The sequence below is a fragment of the Trichechus manatus genome, unplaced genomic scaffold, assembly GCF_000243295.1.
Source record: "Trichechus manatus latirostris isolate Lorelei unplaced genomic scaffold, TriManLat1.0 scaffold00184, whole genome shotgun sequence".
Classification (NCBI taxonomy): Eukaryota; Metazoa; Chordata; class Mammalia; order Sirenia; family Trichechidae; genus Trichechus; species Trichechus manatus.
The window spans coordinates 1082161-1088851 of record NW_004444120.1 but is presented as its reverse complement, the minus strand read 5'-3'; positions in this window follow the sequence as shown (position 1 = coordinate 1088851).

Sequence of the window (6691 nt, the reverse complement as noted above, 5' to 3'; positions counted from 1 at the left end):
CAGTGGAGTATCTTAGATGGCCGCTCACAGGCTTTTAAGACCCCAGACACTACTCACCAAGGTAGAATGTAGAGCATTATCTTTATATGTAGTGTCATGCCCATGATATTGACACTTTTGAAGATGACAGGCCAGTTATTTTGTAACTTGTTCCTCAATTTGGGTTTTTCTGGTGTTTCTTTATGATTAGATTCTGGTTATACGTCTTTATAGGAATATCATAGACATAAGTGCTGCTGCTTTCTTCTTAGTGCATCTTAGGTGACACGTGATTTCAGTTTGTCCCATTACTAATGATGTTCACTCTGATTCCTTGATCATGGTGGTATCTGCTGGGGTCTCCGCTGTAAATGTATTCTTTCCTCCCTTGAAACCATATAAATATCCCATTCCTCATCAAACATTTGATGTATTTATATATTTACATCTATTTGGACTCATGATTTCCTACTTTATTCAAGGGATTATAAGCTGTTTCTGTCGTTTTTTATTTTGATGTTCAAATTGTGCCTGATTTGGCCAGTGGAAGTTACCAAGCTGTCCTTTGGACATGTCCTCATCATTTCTTAAATTATTCATTGCTCTCTCTCTCAGCAAGGTGTTCCAGACTCATACTTTCTCTGCCACAGCTGTGGAAGTAGTCATTTCTCTAAGGAACCCTGATTCCTTTTAAAGAAAAATGCTATTTAGAAGCTAAGATTTGGACACCAGCTGTGCTCATGGCCATTGGGCTGTCACTGCTCCCAGGCCTGCTTTGGTGACCATGAAAATGTGACACTCAGATCTTTTGCTGCAGGGAGCATAATTGACTTACAGTTCTAACTGCTGTCCCCTGGATATGCCATTCTCTTTGTACTAAAACCATACTGCTCAAGGGCTACTCCCAGTCAATGACTGAGCATAGCAGGAGCACTAAGGCAGGACATTTTGACAAGATATGGGAATCCTACAATGGGCATCTTTGGCTTAGAGGCTCCCCATTGGCTTGGTAAGTTCATTCTCGGAACTGGGCTGCAGTCTGAGACTCTTCCTATGCCAATCTTTTTTCCTTCCTTCTTTCCTTCCAAAAGTGTCAGACCTGCATCTCAGTCTAAAGGCCCTTCTTTGCTCCACTTGCTTTCTACCTGTATTAGTTATCTATCACTGTGTAACAGTTACCGTCCAATCATAATGGCTTCAAATAATTTATTATCTCACAGTTTCTACGGGCCAAGAACTCCTAAACAGCTTAGCTAGCCTGAAATCTCCCACGATGTTACGGTCAAGATTTCAGCCAGGGCACAGTCTCTAATGACGTAGGGCTGGAGCATCTGCTCCTAATATGGCTCACTTGGCTGTTGGCAGGTCTCAGCTCCTCATAAGAACTTCTTCCTAGGGCTGCTTGAGTGTCTTCAGGACATGGCAATCGATTTCCCCTACAGTGAGTGTTCCAAGAGAATAAGGTGGATGCCACTCTATCTTTTATGATTAAGCCTTAAAGTCATACTCTGTCATTGCTGCAATAGATCAGTCCTATTTGCTGTGAAAAGGAGCCCTGATGGCCTAGTGGTTAAGCACTTAGCTGCTAACCAAAAGGTCAGTTGTCCAAACCCACCAGCTTCTCCACGGAAGAAAGATGTGGCAGTCTGCTTCCTTAAAGATTACAGCCTTGGAAAGCCTATGGGAGAGTCTACTCTATCCTACAGTATCACTATGAGTCAGAATCAACTCAATGGCAATGGGTATGTGGTGTGGAGGAGGACTTCAAAAGGGTGTGAAGACCAGGAGCTGAGAATCACTGGGGGCCACTATGGAAGTTGTCACACTTTCCCAATAAGTTTTTTGCACATCTAATTCTGTCTTGGCAATTGGTTCTCAGTGGATTTGAACTAACACATCAGCTTGGTAGACGGAAATAAAGAATGTATGTATACATATATATGCATATATATTTGTCGTTGTTAGGTGCTGCCTAGTCGGTTCCAACACACAACGACCCCACATACAACAGAACCAAACACAGCCCTGTCCTGTGCCATCCTCACAATCATTGCTGTGTTTGAATCCATCGTTGCAGCCACTGTGTCAATCCATCTCAATGAGGATCTTCCGCTTTTTTGCCGAGCCTCTACTTTACCAAGTATGATGTCATTCTCCAGGGACAGATCTCTCTCCATAACATGTCCAAAGTACATGAGTTGAAGTCTCACCATCCAGCTTCTAAGAAACATTCTGGCTGTACTTATTACAACACAGATTTGTTCGTTCTTCTGGAAGTCCATGGTAGGTTCAATATTCTTCACCAATATCGTAATTAAAAGGCATCAACTCTTCTTTGGTCTTCCTTATTCATTGTCCAGCTTTCCTATGCATAGGAGGCGATTGAAAATATCTTGGCTTGGATCAGGCACACCTTAGTCCTCAAAGTAACATCTTTGCTTTTTAACACATTAGAGAGTTATTTTGCAACAGATTTGCTCAACGCAGTATGTTGTTTGATTTCTTGACTGCTGCTTCCATGAAAGTTGGCTGTGGACCCAAGTAAAACGAAATTCTTGACAACTTCAATATTTTCTCTGTTTATCATGATGTTGCTTATTGGTCCAGCTGTGAGGATTTTTGTTTTCTTTATGTCTAGATATAATCCATGCTGAAGGCTGTAGTCTTTGATCTTCATCAGTAAGTGCTTCAAGTCCTCTTCACTTTCAGCAAGCAAGGTTGTGTCATCTACGTAATGCAGGTTGTTAATGAGTCTTCCTCCAATTCTGATGCCATCTTCTTTTTCATATGGTCCAGCTTCTCAAATTATTTGATTAGAATACAGATTGAATAAGTATAGTTAACACACCTGACACACACCTTTCCCGATTTTAAACCACATAGTATCCCCTTATTCTGTTAGAATGACTGATGTGTGTACATGTTCCTCATGAGCACAATTAAGCGTCCTGAAATTCCCATTCTTTGCAATGTTATCCATAATTTGTTATGATCCACACAGTCAAGTGCTTTTGTATAGTCAATAAAACGCAGGTAAACATCCTTCTGATATTCTCTGCTTTCAGGCAAGATCCATCTGACATCATCAATGATATCCCTCGTTCCACATCCTCTTCTGAATCCTGCTTGAATTTCTGGCAGTTCCCTGTCAATGTACTGCTGCAACCGTTTTTGATATCTCTTCATCAAAATTTTGCTTGCATGTGATACTAATGATATTGTTCAATAATTTCTGCATTCAATTGGATCACTTTTCTTTGGAATGGGCACAAATACGGATATCTTCCAGTTGGTTGGCCAGGTAGCTGTCTTCCAAATTTCTTGGCAGAGACGAGTGAGTGCTTCCAGCATTGCATCCGTTTATTGAAACAGCTCAATTGGTATTCCGTGAATTCCTGGAGCCTTGTTTTTCACCAATGCCTTCAGTGCAGCTTGGATTTTTTCCTTCAATACCATTGGTTCTTGATCATATGCTACCTCCTGAAGTGACTGAAAGTCGACCAATTCTTTTGGTACAGTGACTTTGTGTATTCCTTCCATCTTTCTTTGATGCTTCCTGTGTCATTCACTATTTTACCCATAGAAACCTTTAAAATTGCAACTCGAGGCTTGAATTTTCTCTTCAGTTTTTTCAGCTTGAGAAATGCCAAGGTTTTTCTTTCTCTTTGGTTTTCTATCTCCAGATCTTTGCACATTTCATTATGATACTTTACTTTGTCTTCTTGAGCCGCCCTTTGAAATCTGTTCAGCTCTTTGACTTCATCATTTCTTCCATTTGCTTTAGCTACTCTACGTTCAAGAGCAAGTTTCAGAGTCTATTCTGACATCCATTTTGGTCTTTTATTTCCTTCCTGTCTTTTTAATGACCTTTTGCTATCTTTATGTATAATGTCCTTGATGTCATCCTACAGCTCATCTATTCTTCAATCATTAGTGTTCAGTGTGTCAAATCTATTCTTCAGATGGTCTCTAAATTCAGGTAGGATATACTCAAGTTCGTACTTTGGTCTTGTGGACTTGTTTTAATTTTTTTCAGCTTCAACTTGAAGTTGCATATGAGTAATTGATGGCCTATTCCACAGTCAGAACTTGGCCTTGTTCTGACTGATGATATTGAGCTTCTCCATCATCTCTTTCCACAGATGTAGTCGATTTGATTTCTGTGTATTCTATCCAGTGAGGTCCACATGTATAGTTGTCATTTATGTCGCTGAAAAAAGGTATTCACAATGAACAAGTTGTTAGTCTTGCAAAATTCTATCATGTGATCTCTGGCATCGTTTCTATCACCAAGGCCATATTTTCCAACTACTGATCCTTCTTTTTTGTTTCCAACTTTCACATTCCAATCATTAGTAATTACCAATGCATCTTGATTGCATGTGTGATCAATTTCAGACTGCAGAAGTTGGTAAAAATCTTCAATTTCTTCATCTTTGGCATTAGTTGTTGGTGCATAAATTTGAATAATAGTTATATTAACTGGCCTTCCTTGTAGGTGTATGGGTATTATCCTATCATTGACAGTGTTGTACTTCAGAATAGATCTTGAAATGTTCTTTTTGACAATGAATGTTACACCGTTCCTCTTCAATTTGTCATTCCAGGCAGAGTAGACCATATGATTGTCTAATTCAAAATGGCCAGTTCCAGTCCATTTCAGCTCACTAATGCCTAGGATATCGCTCTTCATGTGTTCCATTTCATTTTTGATGACTTTCATTTTTCCTAGATTCATATTTCATACATTGCATGTTCTGATTATTAATGGATGTTTGCAGCTGTTCTCATTTTGAGTTGTGCCACATCAGCAAATGAAGGTCCTGGAAGCTTTACTCCATCCATGTCATTAAGGTCGACTCTACTTTGAGGAGGCAGCTCTTGCCCAGCCGTCTTTTGAGTGCCTTCAATTCTGAGGGGTTCGTCTTCCAGACTATATCAGACAATATTCCACTGCTATTCATAAAGTTTTCACTGGCTAATCTTTTTCGAAAGTAGACCACCAGTCCTTCTTCCTAGTCTGTCTTAGTCTGGAAGCCCCACGGAAACCTGTCCATCACAGGTGACCTTGCTGATATTTGAAGTATCAGTGTCATAGCTTCCAGCATCACAGCAACACACAAGCCACCACAGTATGACAAACTGACAAAAGAGCGGTGGAGATATATACATAGATACATACATATACATGTGTGTATATATATACATATATGTGTATATATATATACATTTATGCATGTACACACTCATATTCACATTTACAACTCTATGCATATATATTGACTATCATGAGTTCATACGAATACATCCAACTCTAATGAAACATCACTGTGTCCATTTTTCTCTATTTCTATTTCTAGTTTTCTAGAGTCTAGTTGGTTTGGAGGAAGAAAACTTACAACCTGCGATATGCAGATGACACAACGTTGCTTGCTGAAAGTGCAGAGGGTTTGAAGCTCTTATGATAAAGATCAAAGACTACAGCCTTCAATATGGATTACACCTCAACATAAAGAAAACAAAAATCCTAACTACTGGACCAAAAATCAACATCATGATAAATGGAGAAAAAATTGAGGATTTCATTTTACTTGGATCCACAATCAACACCCATGGAAGCAGCAGTCAAGAAATCAAATGACGTATTGCACTGGGCAAATTTGCTGCCAAAGATCTCTTTAAAGTGTTAGAAAGCAAAGATGTTACTTTGAGGACTAAGGTGCACCTGACCCAAGCCGTGGTATTTTCAGTCACCTAATATGTGTGTGAAAGCTGGACAATAAATAAGGAAGACTGAAGAACTGATGAATTTGAATTATGGTGGTGGCGAAGAATATTGTATATATCATGCACTGCCAGAAGAACAAACACATCTGTCTCGGAAGAAGTACAGCCAGAATGCTCCTTAGAAGGGAGGATGGCGAGACTTCGTCTCACATACTTTGGACATGTTATCAGGAGAGACCAGACCCTGGAGAAGGACATCATGCTTGGTAAAGTACAGGGTCAGTGAAAAAGTGGAAGACCTTCAATGGGATGGGTTGACACAGTGGCTGCAACAATGGGCTCGAACATAGCAATGATTGTGAGGATGGCACATGTCATGGATTGAATTGTGTCCCCAAAAAATATCTGTCAGCTTGGCTGGGTCATGATTCCCAGTACTGTATAATTGTGTACCATTTTATAATCTGATGTGATTTCCTTATGTGTTGTAAATTCAATCACTATGATCTAATAAGATGGATTAGCGGCAGTTATACTGATGAGATGTACAAGATTGGATAGTGTCTTAAGCCAATCTCTTGAAATATAAAAGAGAGAAGCAAGCAGAGACACATGGGAACCTCACGTCCCCAAGAAAGCAGTGCCAGGAGCAGAGCACATCCTTCGGACCTGAGGTTCCTGCGCTGAGATGTTCCCAGACCAAGGGAAGACTGATGTGTCACAAGGACCTTCTTCCAGAGCCAACAGAGAGAGAAAGCCTTCTCCTGGAGCTGATGCCCTGAATTTGGACTTATAGTCTACTGGACTGTGAGAGAATAAGCTTCTCTTTGTTAAAGCCATTCACTTGCGGTATTTCTGTTAGAGCAGCACTGGATGACTAAGACAGCGCAGGACCAGGCAGCATTTTGTTCTGTTGTACACAGGGTTGCTATGAATCGAAACCAACTGGATGGCACCTAACAACAATGGTCTATTTCCTTATTTG